Source organism: Saccopteryx bilineata, chromosome 6, assembly GCF_036850765.1.
Source record: "Saccopteryx bilineata isolate mSacBil1 chromosome 6, mSacBil1_pri_phased_curated, whole genome shotgun sequence".
In the NCBI taxonomy this organism is placed as follows: domain Eukaryota; kingdom Metazoa; phylum Chordata; class Mammalia; order Chiroptera; family Emballonuridae; genus Saccopteryx; species Saccopteryx bilineata.
In genome coordinates, this window is record NC_089495.1 from 125,606,284 (window position 1) to 125,629,956 (window position 23,673).

General features: G+C 46.9%; 1 pseudogene; it reads right to left on the reverse strand.

The window, feature by feature from the left end:
* Window positions 1-4,366: 4,366 nt before the first annotated feature.
* The window catches only part of LOC136309380 (centriole and centriolar satellite protein OFD1-like), a 63,556-nt pseudogene continuing 44,249 nt past the window's right edge, over window positions 4,367-23,673 (reverse strand).

The following is a 23,673-nucleotide window of genomic DNA, read 5'->3' on the forward strand; positions in this document are numbered from 1 at the left end:
GCACATTAATGGAACAACAAGGCAGGGTGTGTGGTTTGGATGGAATAAGGCATCACTAGAAAAGTGTAGTATGCTAATCATAGGTACAGCCAAAAATAGTCTCTAAATTAATATCATTAATTATATTGAATTAAAACTTTAAACTTAAGATACACACTTCAAATATAGGTTCTAAGTGTATGTTAAACATGATGGACAAATCTATTTCCTCTCCCCGTCCTTTCAGAGGTATCTTATTAGAATTAAAGGCAGGGAAAAAAGGGTTATTCACAGTATAGGACTAACAGCGGTAATTTTCAATGTTTGAAAGCTGAAGACTAGATAAGAGTAAATGTCAAGGCAGAACAAAGGAAGAACAAACTTAGTGGTACAGAGAGTAGCTGGGTCAGACATAAGAAACCCAATTCATCTGACAGAACCACGGGCAGGTTCAGAATTCAGAGGCTTGGCCCCAGAATCCTACACTGAGGCCTGTCAGTTAACAAAAGTCGTGCTCACTCCTACTGCTTCCAATTAGATCTTAAGACACAGCCAGGAGCCACCACACAGCTGAGGAAAGCCAACAGCAAGAGAGATCAAAACAAGAAGGAAAGTAATGGAAGTGACAAAATCCAGGAGCAAATGAAAACTTTAAACAAAAAATAATTCTTGCCTGACCTGAGGTGGCGCAGTGGGTAAAGTGTCAACTTGGAATGCTGAGGTCACGGTTCGAAACCCCGGGCTTGCCTGGTCAAGGCACATATGGGAGTTGATGCTTCCTGCTCCTCCCCCTTTCTCTTTCTCTCTTTCTGCCCCCTCTCTCTAAAAATGAATAAGTAAAATCTAAAATAATAATAATAATAATTCTTAATCTCAGAAAGGCAAAAAATTCCATTGGTGAAAAAACTGAATGCTATAAAAAAAAAAAAAGAATGACCGAATATAAGAGAACTCTATAAATTAAAAACAAGATAGACAAAACAAAGCACTCAACAGTGATTTCTAGAAGTGAAATTAAAGACATGCTGGCAATGTGGGAGAAGTTTTCAAGTTTTATTGAAAAGAAACACCCAGAAAAAGTTTCAACTGGTCCTGCTTCAGCACTTTTTAATGACACTTGTTTGTCACATTTCCGTAACATTTTAAAAGGCAGGCAAAAGCAAACCTCTTTGAATAGATTTTTATTCAAAAGTCCTGCAAGTGAAAGTGCTGAAAGTGCAGCCAAAAAGGCAAAAACAGGTGATAATTAAATGAAAAATACGTAATGTTAAGCTTAGGTTAAGTTTAAAGTTAAGAAAGTGCATTTTTTTACAATTAAGATTTTGTGGTTTCATTTTAAGTAAAGAAAGTGCAGTTTTAGTTTTGTTTAAAGAAAATGCAGTTTTAGTTTACATTTAGTGTTAAGAAAGTGCAGTTTTCATTTACGTGTCTACAGTGCCTGCATCCCTTCCTCCCTCCCTCCTCCTCCGCCATTCACCTCCATTAGCTGCACTCGTCTGTCTCCAAGGTAAGAATACAGTACTAAATAACCCTTTTTTCTTTTATTTCATATATTTTATTATGCATTGGCAAAGAATACATGTGTGTTTCTTAATTAAAAACATCTTTTTTCATAATTTAGGATGGTTTGGGGATGTTTCACAGGGCTGGAACAGATTAAACCTATTTCAGTTATTTTAAATAGGAGAAATTTGATATACGAGTTGACTGACGAGCTCGGTTACAGAATGAATTAAACTTGTATCTCAAGGTACCACTGTACGATTAACAAAGACAGTGGTAAACACAGAATCCAGGTCATAGGGGATCCCAGAAAAGAGTGCAGTTATTTGAGACAGCAGATGACTTCAAAGGGATATGCCAGGCAAATAGGCACAGAGAAGGCCTAGGGAAAACCAGTCTATACTAGAATCAGATGATACAAAGTTGAGGAAGGGTATTTCCAAGGAAAAAATGGAACAGATATACATAGTAGATGGAAAATATTTTTGATAGGCATGTGAAAAATCTTACAACATTTGGGGGAAAAAAAACAGCTGTTAGAAAACAAGCAAGATTATCAACAAGACGGGTAATAGCAAATGTTGGAGAGGCTGTGGAGAAAAAGGAACCCTCATTCACTGTTGGTGGGACTGTAAAGTAGTACAACCATTATGGAGGAAAGTATGGTGGTTCCTCAAAAAACTGCAAATAGAACTACCTTATGACCCAGCAATCCCTCTACTGGGTATATACCCCAAAAACTCAGAAACATTGATACGTGAAGACACATGTAGCCCCATGTTCATTGCAGCACTGTTCACAGTGGCCAAGACATGGAAACAACCAAAAAGCCCTTCAATAGAAGACTGGATAAAGAAGATGTGGCACATATACACTATGGAATACTACTCAGCCATAAGAAATGATGACATCAGATCATTTACAGCAAAATGGTGGGATCTTGATAACATTATAAGAAGTGAAATAAGTAAATCAGAAAAAAACAAGAACTACATGATTCCATACATTGGTGGAACATAAAAATGAGACTAAGAGACATGGACAAGAGTGTGGTGGTTACCAAGGGTGGGGGGGAGGGAGGACATGGGAGGGAGGGAGGGAGAGAGTTAGGGGGAGGGGGAGGGGCACAGAGAACTAGATAGAGGGTGACGGAGGATAATCTGACTTTGGGCGAGGGGTTTGCAACATAATTTAATGACAAAATAACCTAGACATGTTTTCTTTGAATATATGTACCCTGATTTATTAATGTCATCCCATTACCATTAATAAAAATTTATTATAAAAAAAAAAAAAAGAAAACAAGCAAGACAATATAGTCTGGAAATTAATTCCACACACACAGAAATGAAGAATTACTAGGTATTAAGTTAACATAGCATAAATGTAGTATTTTTATTTGACAGTCATCTTTGTCAAATTACTCAATTGTTAGGTACAAAATAAAAACTTTTTTTTTCTGGTTTGAAACCCTGGCTTAAGTACAGGCTCCTTGGCTTGAGCGGGGACTCACCAGCTTGAAATTTCCAAAATGCCGAACTGGAATTTGACCAATAAGATAAGTTTTCAAAGAAATATAACCTAACACAAAAAAGAAAAAACACATAGCTCATTCTAGTGTAAAGAAAGGCCTAAGGGCCCTGGCCGGTTGGCTCAGCGGTAGAGCGTCAGCCTGGCGTGCGGGGGACCCGGGTTCGATTCCCGGCCAGGGCACACAGGAGAAGCGCCCATTTGCTTCTCCACCCCCCTCCCCTCCTTCCTCTCTGTCTCTCTCTTCCCCTCCTGCAGGGAGGCTCCATTGGAGCAAAGATGGCCCGGGCGCTGGGGATGGCTCCTTGGCCTCTGCCCCAGGCGCTAGAGTGGCTCTGGTCGTGGCAGAGCAACGCCCCGGAGGGGCAGAGCATCGCCCCCTGGTGGGCAGAGCGTCGCCCCTGGTGGGCGTGCCAGGTGGATCCCGGTCGGGTGCTTGCGGGAGTCTGACTGTCTCTCCCTGTTTCCAGCTTCAGAAATTAAAAAAAAAAGCAAAAAAAAAAGAAAGGCCTAAGAATGTGAAATTCTGAAAAGGTGTCACTTGGCTAGATTACTTTCGGTTTAGACCAAGTAAAACTATGAAAAGAAAACCACACTGGATTCCATAAACAATTTTTATTGAGAATACTATCTTCTTACAGAAAAGTCGCAGGCCTATCAGGACAGAATCGGGACTGAAATGTGAACAGATAGTCAGCATCTCACAACCTGAAAGCCACTACAGACTCCTCACAAACGTTTCTACAGACCCAGTACACAGGTGACTGGAGAAAGGATACAAGAAAAACAGCTATATTACAAAGCCTTCAACACTAGGAAAAAAGTAAAACACTTCAGTTTCTCTTCTGCCCTTACCCCCTAAAACACCACCATACAGGCTACATCTACCTGTGGCCCCACATCAGCTTTTAGAATAATTGTCAGAAGGGCAAAAATGACACTGGCCAGGACAGTCTTGGGGTAATTAGGAAGGGGAGGGGGGAGTCCTCAGAAGAAACTGATCATGGGCAGGATCTCGGGACTCTGTTCTTCCGCACTTCTCCGATGTGCTTGTCCTCGTCTCGCAAGCGCTCCAGTGTGGCAGCCCTTTGTGCCTCTCGGTGCTCCCTGTTGGCTTCCATTTTGTGGGTCAGTTTCTCTTCCGCCATTTTACTGCAGTTGTCCTCTACTGCTTTCTGAAGCACCTCTTTCTTGTGCTTTTCTTTCTCAGCGAGCTGCTTCAAGACCTCTCAGCTTCATGGGACTTGCATCTTTCTTCTGAAGCTTCTAACTTCTCTGAATGTCCTCCAGGGAAACCTCTTTCTTCTTCGGAGGGCAAAGGGGGAAATCTGGGACAAATTCTTTTGAGCGAGGACTGAAAATCAGCTCAAAAGTCTGGCCTGAGGCACACTTCTCCAGGTCTCTCACCTGGATATCAGAAGCCAGGCCGAACACCAGACAAGAGCCTGGCAGTACATTCTATGCAGTTCACCGGAAGGAAAGCCTTGCTCCGCCCGAGCAGCTGGCCACACTTCACAGGCCTTCCATTGTGTTATACGAGGAAGAAGCAGGGCAGCACATGTGCTTACCAAGCATCATCTGGTTCTTCAAGAGAAAAGCCACTGAAACTAAATTAGGGAAAGACAAACATTTAAAAATTTTGTTAAATTCTTTTCCAGTTTATTTGAGGACCTTTATAACGTTCTCATTCCTTCCCTGTGGGGTGTCTGCCCACACTTAACAGTTTTTATCAGTAGCAACACCACAACTTAACAATGCAACAGATCTGTTTTGGAGTCAGTAATTTTGATTAATTCAATAATGTCTTACTCCAACTTCTGAAAGTTTCCCTTGGCCAACAAACCCAGCAATATAATAGTGTGCATAAAAACACAATGTATCGTTTATACCTTTCGTCCTTGTCACTAGATGGCAGTGTGTCCACTTCTGAATATTCTTTGACAATGTTTATTGAGCTCTGGTACAGAGGGGAAAAGAATTATTTTCAAATCAGATATGTATTATATTTCATTCCTGTTCTGAAAATAACGAGACATCTCAACCTTTATAAACTTCAACAAATAAAAATCTGTTCAATTTTTTACCCAAGCAAATGTGGAAAAAAAAATTGTCAAGGGTGTAATGTATTTCAAATTCAAGGTTCCACTTGAAGTCTGGATTTCCTCTGCATTAACCTTTCTGTCTCCAGTGGAGAAGGCAGACTCGCGTCCCAAGGCGCTGTAACAAACCACAGAAGCCCCCATGGCCCCAGACCACCATCCACAGCATCCGCACCTGATCTGTCTTCTGCTCTCGGCCCTCCTGGATGATTTTCATGTACTTCTCCAAAGGACTTTCACCACAAACAGATTCATCTTTTATTTCTTGAACACTCATTTCTAATTTCTTCTCCAGTTTAATCTTCAATGACTCTTCACTCATCTGCTGTGAAATACATGGTCACCAAACAGGAAACAGACAAATACAGTTTAAAAGCGCACAGTAATATAACTTTAATCCTTTAAGTGAAATCTGCATGCCAGAAAATGATTTCCTTTTCTTTTTCACTGAAGTCATGCTACCATCAAAGGAGGACATATACGTGTCATCTCAATGTGTAAAGGGGTTAATTTGTGTCCTGTGCATTACACCAAATCAACCAGGAGCCGAAGGAACATTCATATGGAAGACTAATTTATGTAAGATTCAGCAGGCACGTGCAGTGGCCAGCGTCATCCATTTGTCTGGGACAGAATCAGGACATAGACGGCCAAAGAGAATCAGGCAGGTGGGGGCAAGGAAGCCTGAGGAAGCCACCATGCACTGGCAGTCACCTCCCGGGGCTCTTCTGGTCCCAGCTGGCTGACGTGTAAACCCTATTTACTAAGGGGGGCCTATAGCGAAGCACAGTCCACCTCCTTAACGGGTGTGTTTTCAGGACCCGGTGGAAATGCGCATACAGGCTTGCAGAAGCTCACCTCTGCCGAGTCCTGGGGGGGGGGGTGCGCAGCCCCTCGCAGCGTGCTTAAGCAAAGGAGAGGCTCAGGAAGCCTACGGCAGGCATTTAAGTTACCTGCTGCTCGGATACTGGGACACTCAGGGGACTCACCTCCCTGAGAGTAAGGTACTGACTGAGGGTGGACCATGCAGAGGCTAGCATGGGGAATTCACTATATCTACAATAATTACCCTCTCTCGATCCCGCTCTGACTCTGGGACACACTGGGGACTCACCTCCCTGAGAGTAAGGTACTGACTGAGGGTGGACCATGCAGAGGCTAGCATGCAAAATTCAGCTACATCTACAATGATTACCCTCTCTTGATCCCGCTCTGACTCTGGGACAAACTGGGGACTCACTTCCCTGAGATTAAGGTACTGACTGAGGGTGGACCATGCAGAGGCTAGCATGGGGAATTCACTATATCTACAATAATTACCCTCTCTCGATCCCGCTCTGACTCTGGGACACACTGGGGACTCACCTCCCTGAGAGTAAGGTACTGACTGAGGGTGGACCATGCAGAGGCTAGCATGCAAAATTCAGCTACATCTACAATGATTACCCTCTCGATCCCGCTCTGACTCTGAGACACTCAGGGGACTCACCTCCCTGAGAGTAAGGTATTTCCTGAGGGTGGACCATGCAGAGGCTAGCATGGGGAATTCACTACATCTACAATGATTACCCTCTCTTGACCCCGCTCTGACTCTGGGACACTCAGGGGACTCACCTCCCTGAGAGTAAGGTACTTACTGAGGGTGGGCCATGCAGAGGCTAGCATGGGGAATTCACTACATCTACAATGATTACCCTCTCTCTCTCTCTCTCTCTCTCTTTTTTTTTTTTTTTTTGTATTTTTATGAAGCTGGAAACGGGGAGACAGACAGACTCCCGCCTGCGCCCGACCAGGATCCACCCGGCATGCCCACCAGGGGGCGACTCTCTGCCCACCAGGCTACGCTCTGCCCATCCGGGGCATTGCTCTGTTGCTACCAGAGCCACTCTTGCTCCTGAGGCAGAGGCCATGGAGCCATCCCCAGCACCCGGGCAAACTTTGCTCCAATGGAGCCTTGGCTGCGGGAGGGGAAAAGAGAGACAGAGAGGAAGGAGAGGGGGAGGGGTGGAGAAGCAGATGGGTGCTTCTCCTGTGTGCCCTGGCCGGGAATCGAACCCAGGACTTCTGCACACCAGGCCGACGCTCTACCACTGAGCCAACTGGCGAGGGCTCGATTACCCTCTCTTGATCCCACTTTTCTAGTTCTCTCTGTTCTCTTTTTAAAGGTTCTTGTTCATTCTGCCTTCTCTCTTCTCTCTGTTCTTCTATTTCTGGCAGCCTCCACATTTTTTCTTCTTCACTCTTGTCATCGTCAGTCTCTTCTCTGATTCACTTATGATCTACACCTGAAGAGGCAGAAAATAAAGAGCAGCTTCCAGCATCAGTTTTTCAAACACAGGCAGTGCTGGTTCCCAGGGGCCCTGAGGGGATGCAGAGAGATGCTCGTGCTTAGCTGGCTGTGGCCTGCTGGTCCATGTTCACGGTCCCCCAGCCGCCAGCACCCCTCATAGCATGCAACCCCTTTACTCCACTGAGATGCACACAGGTCACCCTCCCCATGGACACCTTCAATGGTCCTCCCCTCCACAGCACACTTTCTCCTCTTCTTCACCGCCTGCTCCCTCCTTCATCCTTCCCAAGCCCTGCATTTCTACCTCTACAGTTGGTTGGTTATAACCCCTCCACGACCTTAGGGTTCTGACCAAACCGTCAGTCCCTATTTACTGCCGCAGCCCTTTTAGAACTCTTCTGGTGACCCCCACAAAGGCGCCTGAGCCTCTGCTGCCCAGAATGGTATAAAACCAGCCCGTACGCCAACGGCCCCCAGCCAGCTCGCCATCATTCCTCACTTCCTCCAGGCTGGTCCCTTCCTGGGCTCAGCTACAGCCTCTGTCCTGATTACGCCCACGTCTTTTCCTGTAGTCCTGATCTCTCTCCTAGCCTCACCGCATGTTTCTGATGGGTTTCCTGCCAGCGACACATGGAAGCCCTAGAACACCAGCTTCATACCTGAAGTTATCACTCCTGTGCCTTTACTTGTGCTCTTTCTACACTACGGTCACTAGGCCACCTGGGCGTACAGGTGCTAACGCCGCCTCCTGCTGCAATCTGACTCCGTATCAGCGTTTACCTGGACGGCTGAAATAACCTAGTCCATGTTGTCCCTGACAGCACGGTCCCTGCATTCCAGCAACCGAGCCTCACCACAGCGCTCCCCTCCTCCTCTCCGAGACCTGCATCGGGGGCTGCTGCCTCTGCTCTGCAGAGTCCACACCCACGGCACTCTAGAAGCTGACATCTGCCTTCTTCTTTCTGGAGTATCTTACTTACCTGGAGTATCACTTCCTTTTGCATCTGGACTAGCGGTGGACGCCCTGCTGCCTGAGCACAGCTGGACTAGCGGCAGGCTGCCTGCTCCCTGAACACAGCTGGACTAGAGGCAGACGCCCTGCTCCCTGAGCACACCTGGACTAGAGGCAGATGCCCTGCTCCCTGAGCACACCTGGACTAGAGGCAGATGCCCTGCTCCCTGAGCACAGCTGGACTAGAGGCAGACGCCCTGCTCCCTGAGCACACCTGGACTAGAGGCAGATGCCCTGCTCCCTGAGCACAGCTGGACTAGAGGCAGACGCCCTGCTCCCTGATACAGCTGGACTAGAGGCAGACGCCCTGCTCCCTGATACAGCTGGACTAGAGGCAGACGCCCTGCTCCCTGAGCACAGCTGGACTAGAGGCAGACGCCCTGCTCCCTGAGCACACCTGGACTAGAGGCAGATGCCCTGCTCCCTAAGCACAGCTGGACTAGAGGCAGACGCCCTGCTCCCTGAGCACAGCTGGACTAGAGGCAGACGCCCTGCTCCCTGAGCACACCTGGACTAGAGGCAGACGCCCTGCTCCCTGAGCACACCTGGACTAGAGGCAGACGCCCTGCTCCCTGAGCACAGCTGGACTAGAGGCAGACGCCCTGCTCCCTGAGCACAGCTGGACTAGAGGCAGACGCCCTGCTCCCTGAGCACAGCTGGACTAGAGGCAGACGCCCTGCTCCCTGAGCACAGCTGGACTAGAGGCAGACGCCCTGCTCCCTGAGCACAGCTGGACTAGAGGCAGACGCCCTGCTCCCTGAGCACAGCTGGACTAGAGGCAGACGCCCTGCTCCCTGAGCACAGCTGGACTAGAGGCAGACGCCCTGCTCCCTGAGCACACCTGGACTAGAGGCAGACGCCCTGCTCCCTGAGCACAGCTGGACTAGAGGCAGACGCCCTGCTCCCTGAGCACACCTGGACTAGAGGCAGACGCCCTGCTCCCTGAGCACACCTGGACTAGAGGCAGACGCCCTGCTCCCTGAGCACAGCTGGACTAGAGGCAGACGCCCTGCTCCCTGAGCACACCTGGACTAGAGGCAGACGCCCTGCTCCCTGAGCACAGCTGGACTAGAGGCAGACGCCCTGCTCCCTGAGCACACCTGGACTAGAGGCAGACGCCCTGCTCCCTGAGCACAGCTGGACTAGAGGCAGACGCCCTGCTCCCTGAGCACAGCTGGACTAGAGGCAGACGCCCTGCTCCCTGAGCACACCTGGACTAGAGGCAGACGCCCTGCTCCCTGAGCACACCTGGACTAGAGGCAGACGCCCTGCTCCCTGAGCACACCTGGACTAGAGGCAGACGCCCTGCTCCCTGAGCACACCTGGACTAGAGGCAGACGCCCTGCTCCCTGAGCACACCTGGACTAGAGGCAGACGCCCTGCTCCCTGAGCACAGCTGGACTAGAGGCAGACGCCCTGCTCCCTGAGCACAGCTGGACTAGAGGCAGACGCCCTGCTCCCTGATACAGCTGGACTAGAGGCAGACGCCCTGCTCCCTGAGCACAGCTGGACTAGAAGCAGACGCCCTGCTCCCTGAGCACACCTGGACTAGAGGCAGACGCCCTGCTCCCTGAGCACAGCTGGACTAGAGGCAGACGCCCTGTTCCCTGAGCACACCTGGACTAGAGGCAGACGCCCTGCTCCCTGAGCACACCTGGACTAGAGGCAGACGCCCTGCTCCCTGAGCAGAGCTGGACTAGAGGCAGACGCCCTGCTCCCTGAGCACAGCTGGACTAGTGGCAGACGCCCTGCTCCCTGATCACACCTGGACTAGAGGCAGATGCCTTGCTGCCCAAGCACAGCTGGACTAGAGGCAGACGCCCTGCTCCCTGAGCACAGCTGGACTAAAGGCAGATGCCCTGCTGCCCGAGCACAGCTGGACTTCCCCTGCTTGGGCCTCTACTTTCACTGTCTCACTGGCCGGAAAAAAACCCCTTCTCCCACCTCTTCCACAAAACCCTACCTCACACACCTCGTCTTGACCATGCCTTTGATGGCATCCTTTTCTCTTGTTTGATTTAATGCAGCGGTTCTCAACCTGTGGGTCGTGACCCCGGCGGGGGTCAAACAACCAAAACACAGGGGTCACCTAAACCAATGAGAATACATTCCGAATCATAACTGTAGCAAAATTACAGTTATGAAGTAGCCACCAAAATTATTTTTTGGTTTGGGGTCACCGCAACATGAGGAACTGTATTGCGGGGTCACGGCATTAGAAAGGTTGAGAACCACTGATTTAATGTCATGTTTTGTACAGTAACATGCTGTGCAGGCTCGTAGCCGAGGAGCAATGGGCTACCACATGGCCTGGGTGTGCAGCAGGCTGCACCGTCTAAGTTTATGTAAGTGCCTCTATGACGGTCACACTTTGACGAGTCGCCGAAGCACACACTTCTCTGAATGCATCCCTGCTGTCAGGTGGCACATGCCTGCACTTTGTAGCTGCACAGCGACATACAGAAGCCTCTTGGATGTAAGAGCAAAGAAAAGCAGTGTTTCTCCTGGGCACCTCAAATACCAAGTTTCGGCCTCTCCCATCTCCCTTTGTACCCAGACAAGGAGGGGAAATGACGACTATAAGAGAGTATTTCAATGATCAAAGTGTGACCACTTACTTAATAAATTTAAAAGCCATTATAATTCCCATTACATCTCAGTGGTAGAAGACCTGTCTAAGTCTGTTTCCCTTATTCTGTTACATTATTTTTATTCCCTATTCACCCAGGTCTGTGCCACACAGCTGCCAGCACACCACTTCTGGGTGGCCAGCAGCCCTACTCGGTACCTATCCCATCAGAGGCCCTCGATGACTGCTGCTGACTCTCGGAATTGCCCACAGAAGCCCCGTGAAGCCAGGACTTGGGCTGGCTCCCTGCTGTATGCCCGGCTCCCAGCACAGCGCCAGCACAGCAAAGGTTCCTCAGCACGTCTCACGGAACGAGTGCTGTCCACGAGGATTTACTCTAAATCAGCAACTACAACCCGTTCAAAGTCTCCTGCTTCTTTCAGTAATTCCTCATATTCCTGAGCATGCTGACTTAAACCAAGAAACTACTTACAAGAGGCTTTGCCTACGCGGGATTTGGGGAATGACAGAGCTGCCCAAACACTGGGAAAACAACAGCTTGACTTGAGCAATTTCTAGTTCGAGGCTTAAACTCTGTTTCAAGGAGCGAAGGACCTGGTCGGAACGAGGCTCTCGTCTCCCCTACAGCTTTCCTCCCGGCCCAGCCCCACTGGTGAGGGCAGTGGGTAATATGGAGCAGAGACGAGGAAAGAGGAAGTGGGTCAGACCAGTCTGATGGCCAGTTTCCCTCCAGTCTCACCAGCTTTGCAATAATGGAAACGCAAAGCTGTTTCTGTCCTCATTTCTAAAGACGTAATGAAGCAAAGGGACAGAAACAGATACCGCCCTGCCCAGTGGCTCAGTGGGCGGGAGCATCGTCCGGCACACCAAGGGTGCAAGTTTCATCTTGTGGCAGGGCACATTCAAGAACCAACCAACGAGTGCATAAATAAGTGCAATAACAAATCAATGTTTCTCTCTCTCTTCCTCTATAAAAAAAGCAATAAAAAATTTTAAAAATATATAAACTACAATCACATTGTAGATGTACAGTGTATACGGGTACTTACCATTGTTTGAATTTTACACTATGACTTCCCAAGACAGAACTGTCTTTGCAGAAGTTCTTTTTTTTTTTTTTTTTTTATTGTATTTATTTTTAATGGGGTGACATCAGTAAATCAAGATACATATATTCAAAGATAATATGTCCAGGTTATCTTAAAGTTCAATTATGTTTCATACCCATCACCCAAAGTCAGATTGTCCTGTTACCCTCTATCTAGTTCTCTTTGTGCCCCTCCCCCTCCCCCTTCCCTCTCCCTCTCCCCCCTCCCCCCATAACCACCACACTCTTATCAATGTCTCTTGGTCTCACTTTTATGTCCCATCTACGTATGGAAAAATGCAGTTCCTGGTTTTTTCTGATTTACTTATTTCACTCCGTATAATGTTGTCAAGATCCCACCATTTTGCTATAAATGATCCGATGTCATCATTTCTTATGGCTGAGTAGTATTCCATAGTGTATATGTGCAACATCTTCTTTATCCAGTCATCTATTGATGGGCTTTTTGGTTGTTTCCATGTCCTGGCCACTGTGAACAATGCTGCAATGAACATGGGGCTGCATGTGTCTTTACAAGTCAATGTTTCTGAGTTTTGGGGGTATATACCCAGTAGAGGGATTGCTGGGTCATAAGGTAGTTCTATTTTCAGTTTTTTGAGGAACCACCATACTTTCTTCCATAATGGTTGTACTACTTTACATTCCCACCAACAGTGGATGAGGGTTCCTTTTTCTCCACAACCTCTCCAACATTTGCTATTACCTGTCTTGTTAATAATAGCTAGTCTAACAGGTGTGAGGTGGTATCTCATTGCAGTTTTGATTTGCATTTCTCTAATAACTAAAGAAGATGAGCATCTTTTCATATATCTGTTGGCCATTTGTATTTCTTCCTGGGAGAAGTGTCTGTTCATATCCTCTTCCCATTTTTTTATTGGATTGTTTGTTTGTTTGTTGTTGAGTTTTATGAGTTCTTTGTATATTTTGGATATTAGGCCCTTATCTGAGCAGGTGTTTAAAAATATCATTTCCCAATTAGTTGGCTGTCTGTTTATCTTGTTATCAATTTCTCTTGCTGAACAAAAACTTCTTAGTCTGATGTAGTCCCATTCATTAATTTTTGCTTTCACTTCTCTTGCCTGTGGAGTCAAATTCATAAAATGCTCTTTAAAGCCCAGGTCCATGAGTTTGGTACCTATGTCTTCTTCTATGTACTTTATTGTTTCAGGTCTTATGTTTAGATCTTTGATCCATTTTGAGTTAATTTTAGTACAGGGGGACAAACTGTAGTCCAGCTTCATTCTTTTGCATGTGGCTTTCCAGTTTTCCCAGCACCATTTGTTGAAGAGGCTTTCTTTTCTCCATTGAGTGTTATTGGCCCCTTTATCAAAAATTATTTGACTATATATATGTGGTTTTATTTCTGGGCTTTCTATTCTGTTCCATTGGTCTGAGTGTCTATTTTTCTGCCAATACCATGTTGTTTTGATTGTCGTGGCCCTATAATAGAGTTTGAAGTCAGGTATTGTAATGCCCCCAGCTTCATTCCTTTTCTTTAGGATTGCTTTGGCTATTCGGGGCTTTTTATAGTTCCATATAAATCTGATTATTTTTTGCTCCATTTCTTTAAAAAATGTCATTGGAATTTTGATGGGAATTGCATTAAATTTGTATATAGCTTTGGGTAATATGGCCATCTTGATTATATTTATTCTACCTAACCAAGAACAAGGTATATTCTTCCATCTCATAATGTCTTTTTCGATTTCCCTTAACAATGGTTTATAGTTTTCATTGTATAAGTCATTTACATTCTTTGTTATGTTTATTCCTAGGTATTTTATTTTTTTTGTTGCAATCGTGAAGGGGATTATTCTTTTGAGTTCATTCTCAGATGTTTCATTGTTGGCATATAGAAAGGCTATTGACTTCTGTATGTTTATTTTGTATCCTGCGACCTTACTGTATTGGCTTATTTTTTCTAGAAGTCTTTTTGTGGATTCTTTGGGGTTTTCGATGTATAGGATCATGTCATCTGCAAAAAGTGATACCTTTACTTCTTCTTTTCCGATATGGATGCCTTTTATTTCTTTGTCTTGTCTGATTGCTGTGGCAAGAACCTCTAGTACCACATTAAATAAGAGTGGAGAGAGTGGACAACCCTGTCTTGTTGCAGAAGTTCTTAAGCAAAAAAGTAACTGCTCTGTTAGACTGTGGACAAGTAAAGAAAAAAATATTAAAAGTCACTGGCCCAAGAAGACTAAATGAGAAGACTTTCTTCACAGTTTTTTCCTCGGCACTGTCTTTACATATTCAAGTCGGGAGTTACTTCAGAAATGTCATTAGCACTGGTAATACCTCAACCCTGACACTTGAATCATTTACGCTTACAGAAGGTCCTCCAACATACATGAAATAATGTAATACAGGGCGGAACCACGATCAGTGTGCACTCATGACACCTGTTAGTTAAGGAAACTTACTTGGGGAGGGAGCAGCAGCACCCAGGCGAGGCAAGTTGCCAGCAGGATGGAGGCCATCCACTTCAAACTGCTTTGGCATGTCCCCTGAATCTACATGAGGTACAGACAAGTGTCCCATGAGTCCTGAACAGCAGCAGCAAGAGAATGCGGTGCAGCGTCGGGGTAACTCATCACAGAGCACAGAAGTGCCAGCCTGAGCAACCAGGCCAGGCCTTGCCTTATGAACTCATTCTAAGGTATTTTCAGCAGAACCAGTTGCCAATGTTCTCACTTCTCAAAGTGTTCGTCAATTTTGAAGAATTAGATTTGTTTCCAAATCAGATTCATGACGCAACAGGAAAGTGACAGAAGAATTCACCTGGCTTGCTGATAATCACTTGAACTCCATTTAAATAGCAATGAGTTAACAAAGTTGTTCAAGTCAGTTGCAAAGAATTTGAAAATTTTACTAAGCCCTGACATTTAACTGTTCCAAATATACTTTGCAACTTGGCAATGAAGCCGAAAGGCAGAACGACACGTTATACACAAGTATAAAGACTTCCCAAGCTGGAAGGAACCTGAGCGGACTGCTTTACATCCCCTTTCACACTTAAGCAGCCGGCGCCCAGGGAACAGTCTAAGGCAGACTGGTGGCCAGAGCCAGCCACCAGTCTGACAGGGAAGCTAACATATCCACCTCCGAGCTTTCACGGAGAATGGGCTTTCTAAACCCGAGGCTCCCGACAGAATCTGCACAATTTAAAGAAAATAACTTAGCATCTTAGCATCTTCATATTCCATAAAAATAGGGGGAAAAGTTTAAAAATCTTATTTTAAATAAAACATATTTTAAATCTTAGGCCATCCCAAACTTGGTAAATTAAGGGTTCACTTGTGGGTTTAACTCCAACTTAGAAATTATTGGTTATCCTAAAATTTTTTTAAAATGGAACTCAAATGTACCCCTGAAAATCTTTGTGATATAAAAACAAGGCAATATATCTATATTTATGGTTTTATCACAAAATATAAATGTCCTAATTTGTAACTGTTTGATTTTTATAACAATCGATATTTCTCATCAAAGCGAAGTTTTCTACATTTTCAACTTATAAAAACCAGTACAGGTACTTACATTTGAACTTACATCCAAAAGATGATCCAAACTCCTCATTATTCTTAAAAGATAGCTTATCTGGACTTGGAACTTCATTTCTGTCCTGAAGTTCAGTTTCTCTCTGATAAAGACTGGGTGGGAAGAACCCTTTAGAAAATGAACTGTGCTCACTGAGAATAAGGGCCACACAGCACTGGGCACTCTCTGTGCACTGGGCAGCATTCTAAGCAATTAAGCCATTAGCTCAGTGCCTCCTCAGAACCACCGTACACTGTGAGGCAGGGTGCTACCACTGTTAACACAGAATAATATTACACTCTCAGTGCTGTTTATTTTACCAAGAACCACAAACATTTTTGAAAAATGCAAATTCTGGACACAGTGAGTACAAGTCAGAAATAATGCATGCAATACTACAAGCCCATGTGGATCAAGGTGCCCTAACTCACCGTGTGCTGTCCCATCTCTCCTCTTGGCTTTATCACAAGAGTGAGCGACATAAAATTACACATGGACACTGCATTGCATGCACTAGGACCGTGGTAGGCACATGTGGCAGCTTCCACTCTGTACAGCAAGACTGAATGCAAACAGAAGTCCAACGTGGAGCCCAGAGCTAAGAATTCATCGTCTCCCACCTTAAGGATCAGGCACAGGAAGGAATACCACCTGTGACTTGAATCCCAGCCTGGGAGGCCCACCGCCAAGCTTCTAAGTCCGTCTACTCCACCCTGCTGCAGCAGTCAGACCCTGCAACCCACTACCGCTTCAGAATCTCTTTCAATAGACCAACTCGAGTCTTGTTTGCCGAAATATTTTTATTTTATTTATTTGTTTGTTTATTTTTGACAGAGAGAGTCGGGGGGGGGGGACAGATAGGGACAGACAGGAAGGGAGAGAGATGAGCAGCATCAATTCTTCGTTGCGGCACCTTATTCACTGATTGCTTTCTTATATGTGCCTTGACCGCAGGGATCCAGCAGAGCGAGTGACCCCTGCTCAAGCCAGCGACCTATGGGCTCAAGCCAGCGACCATGGGGTCATGTCTATGACCCTGCACACAAGCTGGTGAGCCTGCGCTCAAGGCGGATGAGCCCATGCTCAAGCCAGCGATCTCGGCATTTTGAAGCTGGTTCCTCTGCATCCCGGTGTGATGCTCTATCCACTGTGCCAATGCCTGGTCAGGCTGCCAAAACATTAAAATAACTTTCTAAAGATGTGTGAAACTATTTCAAGTTTAAAAATAAACTCAATTTCCTTTCACAGATTTTGAATACTGCTTATCTTTATTCACTGTGTCTCTTCATGGCACTATGACGATGCTTATTGATACCATAGTGTGTATTCTATACATCAGGTTTAGTAAACAAGGAAAAATCGCTTATGTGCTAAAGGGAATTTTTTCCCCAGGTAATTCTCAAAGATCACACAGCACCTTACAATCTGACTGAAAATTCTATGCAGCCTTGTGGTCTTGAGTATCACCTTAAAAAACTAAACACATCAAGGCTAAGACCTTATGCAGTGAACCAGACTTGACTGAGGCCAACCAGAACACAGGACTTACCCAGCCTTCTGCTCCAGAGGGCTGCGGAGCGAAGGGTTGGAAAGGCCCTGTCTAGACACAGCAGGTGAAGGCTGGAGCATCCTCTCAGGGCCAGGACTGGGGGCAGCAACGTGGGATCGGCCCAGACCTAAGGGGAAGAAGAAATCAGGGCAAGAATAGTACACATTACATGGAGAAAAAAAGTAACAAGGTTTCTAAGGAATTCTATTATTAATAGTTTGAAAAGAAATTCTATTATCCTTGCAAACAGCTGAGTAGGATGTATCAATGACACACAGCATTAACAATTCAAGCACCTAAATGAAACTGCAGTGATTACAATAAAATGTGTAAAACTAATCAGCAGGAAAGGAAAAGCCACCGACTGCCACCCTCTGAGCACCTCTGCATGCCAAGAGAGTGCTGGAACTTGCCACTCTGTCCACTGCCTCCCCCACCAGCCCTGGGCCATAGGGGAGACAGAGCCGCTGCTGGTAAGCAGGCCACCACAGGTGCAGGGAGGACACACTGCTCAGGCTAGAGACTTCCCGGGCTGAGCTGAGCACGCGCTCTCCGCCGCTTCCTTCCGTCCAGAGCTCGCTTTCATTCAGCTAAGGGTCCACCGAGACCACCCAAGTCCAGAGCATCCCACAATCCTTTGTGCTGAAGCTTACCTTCCGGATGCATCGCAGCATCAAGGCTCCGTGTAGCTTTCTCAAGGGGCGTGGAGATTAGGCGCCTGCCCGGGCCTCTGCGCAGCTGGCAGGCCGTGCTGCCCGCCCATGTGCTCCTCTCCAGAGGCCGCCTGGGCGCAGCTCTTGCCTCTGCAGATATAAATCTTTCCGAGGAGCCTGAAGAGATGCTCTTGCGGGTCCCCTGCCCGTGCGGGGGCGGGGGGCTGCCGGATGCTGGTGGGCTTCTGGCGGAGGGGCACTGACTAACTCTTTGACAGTAATCCTGAAAAACTTTCTCTAAGGTTTTGGCTTCCTGCTCGAGCGCCTTCATTTTTGCCTTGGTGTTGGCTACAAACTCAAGTTTGGAATTACTATCTGTGCTGGTGTTTGGGTAACTAGTGATCTTTGGTGTAACTGCGCGTGCCATCAGCTTTTCCTGTTTGAGAGGATTTCCTGTTATTTCACTGCTGGCAGACAAGAATTCACTGGCAGAAAGACGGAGAGGCTGCTTCAGATTGCAGGACACTTCATTCTCAAGAGCTGTGGGTTACAGAGATAATGTCACACATGAGCAGAGAGTAAAATTCAAATATGCTTGAGAGTTTTTTTGAAAAATGAAAGATTATAATACGAACAAACATGCACATTAAACAATTTCTTAAGTCGTGGTAATGCTAGCAATTACTAGCATTTACTGAGAGTTTTTATATACCAGCTGCAGCTTCATAGGCCTTTTTTTTTTTTTAAGTGAGAGGAAGAAAGGCAGAGAGACAGACTCCCACATGAGTCCCAACAGGGATCCACCTGGCAAGCACCCTACTGGGCGTTGCTCTACCCATCTGGGGCTGCTGCTCCGCTGCTCAGCAACTGAGCTATTTTAGTACCTGAGGCAAGGCCAAGGCGAGGCCATGGAGTCATCCACAGCACCCAAGGCCAACTTTGCTTAAACCATTTGAGCCATAGCTAGAGGAGGGGAAGTGAGAGAGAGAGACAGGAGGAAGGAAGGGGTAGAGAAGCAGATGGGCGCTTCTCCTGTGTGCCCTGACTGGGAATCAAACCCAGGACTTCCACACGCTGGGCCAACCGGCCAGGGCTAGCCTTCTTTTTTAATATATGATATTATTTCACAATCCATAATACACATTCTTGAAATCCAAAAAGCTCTGAGAACTGAAAATTTATTCATAATTTATTTACTCACATAACCTAACTGTACCTAAACCCATTAGTTTGATAAATTTTACCCAAACTGATGCAAACTCATTCATAATCTTTATTTATTCTACCCAGCATGGATATTCATACATTTGACTGCAAACATGTTTCATTTGAGGATGCTTCCCCTTCCCTAGAAATCCCAGAGCTGAGACAAAATCACTGTAGGGTCCAAGTTTCAGATAAGGGAATGAGGATCTGCAGTCACAACGCTGTGGGCTAAGAACTCACTCCTCTCTTCTTACAGACAGGAGGCTGAGGCCGGGTCACACAGGTAGCAAGGTGTACAGACACTGGGACTTCCGAGCACAAAGCCAGTATATGTGGCCACTACTTTCCCGCAGTGCCTCCAGGACAATGCGTGTGTTTGAAAGGACTCCATCCTCAAACTGTTTTTCATGATTCGAGATCACTGATTTCAGCTGTGGACAGTTTGGCAAACGGAATTGTTGAGAGAAAATAAGGAATAGGAAAGCACAGAAATGAGCAAAGAAATATGATGAAAATAAGAGACTGGCATCAAAGGAATCACAGCAGGAGAGATACCCCTGGGCTCTCCCCTTAAAGCTACAGCAACTTGGAAAGCTGTACTTCCACAAAGAGTCCTGGCTGAATGCACAAACACACCCGAGACCTGTGCATTGAGAGACCTGAAGGTGGGCAAGTGGGAGCAAACTGGGGAAGCAGGGACAGAAATGCTCAGCTGAGCCACAGTCACAGCCCTCCAACTGGGAACGCACAGCAGGACTCGGCCCGAAGAGGGAACATTCGGGCTGTGGCTGACACGACCTTCAGCTGCGAGGAGCAAAGAAGCCTGTGGGCATTCCTGCAGCAGTGGTCAGTACGAGCTGCAGCTGAGTCCCAAGACCTCGCCAAGGACACAGCACAGAGGTGTGACCTCAGCTGTCTGGCTGTCAGCATTCAAGATAGAGAAAGCCATGGAGACTAGCTGCCCCCTAACCTCCCAAAGCTCACCTTCCTTTGCCCGGGAGGCAAGGCTGTGGAGCACATTGTCTGCAAACCTGAGAACGGGTGCTATAGAATCACTTTTTCCCTGAGCAAAGGGCCCATTCTGTAAATGGTCCCAGGATCACGGCACAGCGGGGAATCTGTGGAGGTCTGAGGTCTCCATTACTGGGAGGGCAAAAAAACTTAAGATGGCAGCCAGGTTGCCAGGTTGCCCTAGCCCACCCTCCCCCATGCATTGCAGATATACTGATGGCAGCATCTGGCTGCAGCGGAAAGCGCTGGGGTTTCACAGATTTGGAGCCCCAAGCCCAGCCCATTCTCTTGTGGGGTGGTCCCCTGGGACTAGGGCAAGAGGATCACAGGGGAGGTAACCACTACCCTTGGAGATCTGAAAAGCTAGAAAAGGGAAAGAGCTAAAACATCTTGTGAGTCAGTGCCACCTACTAGAACAGAAAGATTTGTGTCAAACATACTAAGAGAAGCACCACTCATACAGATGCCTAGGCCCGTGATGGCGAACCTTTTTATAAAAACCGCCCAATTTTGCAGTGCTGGTCAACCTGGTCCCTCCCGCCCACTAGTGGGTGTTCCATGCTTCATGAGTTAGTGGAGCAACCAAACGGCACCGTGATTGGCCCACCGTGAAAGCCGGAACCATTCTGAGCATCTGATGTCGCAGGCACTCAACTCAGGCCCATCTCATTCCATATTCTTCACCAGGGCGTGGTAGGTCTCGTGCCCCATTATCAACAAGGACACTGAGGTCCGAGGAAGTTCAGTGTGCCCAAGGTCCATCAACTAACATCCAATTCAGGGTGCAAAAGCAAAAATATATATAATCTATCTGATTCATGATGATATGACACAAGCCCCCGGCTTGCCCCGTATGTTTACTCATCTCTCAAGGCATAGGTAAAACCACTGGAGAGTCAGACTGATCTTACTATTGGGGTGACAAATATAAAAAAGTTCTTAGGCCCACGATGAATTTAGGGACTGGTGTCACCACTACACCGTTCCTATTTCAGGTGAGGCTCTCCCAAGCCATGGGGCACCTGCAGAAGCAAGTTACATTAGCTGATGACCCAGCTGGCTGGTATTCCTGAAATGAATAGGAAGTTTTATTTCTAAGATGACATATTTCTATGGCTTTCCCCCTACGAGGAGAATTACTAAAAACTCAATGAGAAACGATCATGGCATTTCCACATACTTCAGAAGTTTTACACACACGTACACATTTATAGGTTAAAATGCCACTAACCTGTCTGAGTTTCTTTCAGTTGCAATTTTAAATCAGCCACCTGAGTAGTTAACCTCTTTACAGAGGCATCATAATCTAGGATCTGGGCCTTCAGCTTTGCAGACGGCTCAATCTGAAAAGAGCCAGAGAGGGAAAAGAGGTCAGTGTGAAAGAAATCCCCGTTCACTTCCAAAGGCCCAATTCTCTCTCATCAGCCTTCTTCTCTTTCTTCTGTTTTGCCATTTCTGAGCAGCTTCGTGCTTGCAATCCACAGGTCCCTAGAAAACAACAGAACACACAAGTTTCCCACCTCCCTTTTCACTCATCTCAAAACACAGCAACTGAGGGCATGAGGCAGACACCAGAAAGAGGGCGCCACTATTTCTTTCTCAGTCACAGGGAGACTCAAGACAGAGACTACAAGCGGGCACTGCGACACCAAACACCATTCTGTGTTTACGCACACTTGCTTTCCTCTGCAATTCATTATTAGAGTGACTGTAAAGCCGCATAATCCCTCAAGAAGTTTCTCAGATGACCACTGCCCCTTAGCATGTCCGGGGAGTAACTTCTGATGTTAAAAATCAGTCTGATTGACGCCGGTGTGACATATGCCAAGTTTCACGTGGACAGAGTGGACTGGCCGAACACCGGGCCAAGGGAAGAGAGTACTCACCTCACTTTGCGGCTGTTTGTTCAGAGTTTCCTTGTGGGTTTTGAACTCCTTGTGCCATAAATCAAATGCAGTTACTGCTTTAATTCTTTCTGAAAATCTGCCATCTCAGGAGATGGCTCAGCCATACCTGAGAAGGTAAAAAGGCCTGGTGATTATCAACTGTAAGTTTTCTCATTTCACTTAGCAAAAGCAGCTCAAGAGATTTTAAATTCTTTTCTTTGTTCACATGTAATTAATATTATTTTAATTCTATTAAATGAACTTAAGAGCAATCCTGACTCACAAATTTCAGAATAAAAGAATTTAATGGGCCCTGGCCAGTTGGCTCAGTGGTAGAGCGTTGGCCTGGCGTGCAAGGGGTCCCGGGTTCGATTCCCGGCCAGGGCACACAGGAGAAGCGCCCATCTGCTTCTCCACCCCTCCCCCTCTCCTTCCTGTCTCTCTCTTCCCCTCCTGCAGCGAGGCTCCATTGGAGCAAAGATGGCCCAGGTGCTGGGGATGGCTCCTCGGCCTCTGCCTCAGGTGCTAGAGTGGCTCTGGTCGCAACAGAGCGACGCCCCGGAGGGGCAGAGCATCGCCCCCTGGTGGGCAGAGCATCGCCCCCTGGTGGGTGTGCTGGGTGGATCCCGGTCGGGCACATGCGGGAGTCTGTCTCTCCCCATTTCCGGCTTCAGAAAAATACAGAAAAAAAATTTTTAATGTACGCAAATACAAACTTCGCTACCCTTCCTAGTCCTCCTCCAAGTCAAACAATTCTTTCAGACCCTTGAATTAATTTGAAAGGCCAACTCCTTCCTCTCCATGCACAGAGGTATAGAAGGGGCCCTCCACCAAAATCTGATGACGACTGCCCTGAGGTCAAATCCGATTTATCATCTGTCAGCAGCACTCGGGGTCCAGGCAGACAGCAGATGGAGTTCTGCCACTGCAGTCCCTGGAGGACCCTCCAGTAAAGGGCGACTCCGTAGGGCAGCCACAAGGGGCGGTGTGGTTCCCTGGGCCAGGGATGGGGCCGTGCAGTTATCACTCCCTGGGCCTAGATGGACAGGGAGGTAAGAACTTCTGGAACTGCAGAGAATGAGCCGGCGCAGGTGCTGGGGAGCACAGCGCCTGGGAGAGACCGTCCCGCAATCACTGAAATGTCGCCTGGCTGAGAGGAGAGGCCAGCCCAGAGCCACCGTACACTGCGCGGGGAGGGTGGGCGACAGGGTAACAACGACCTCCCCCTCACTCTCCTCCTCCTGCCCTTCCACCAGTGCACGGCTGTCCCCACCGGCCAAACGCGAGCAGCAGAGGGCGAGGGAAGACCAGTACCATCCAGAGAGGCAGATTTGTAGTTTAAAAATATTTCTTAGTGACACTACTAATTATGCAATAGAAAGCAACAATGAAGTAACTTCAAAGTGAGATTCTTATTTTATAATTTTCTCAAATGAAGATTCCCTTGGAGGTACAGAGCACAGTGTCATATTACTAGGCTACAGAGTTACAAAAACATGCAAACCAGGAAAAAGCACATACGGTTTAAGAGAAGCAAGTTTTCATTTCTACTCTCTTCCAGTTGTTGTTTGAGTAACTTATTTTGTGCCTGCAGCTCTACGTTCTCTTCCTTTAGAAGTGAGTAGTCACTCGTCTCTTTCATCTTTTCCTTCAGCGGGTGGTTTTGCTTTGTTACTGCCGCAGACTGGGCTTTGACAGACTCGAGCTCAAGCTGGAA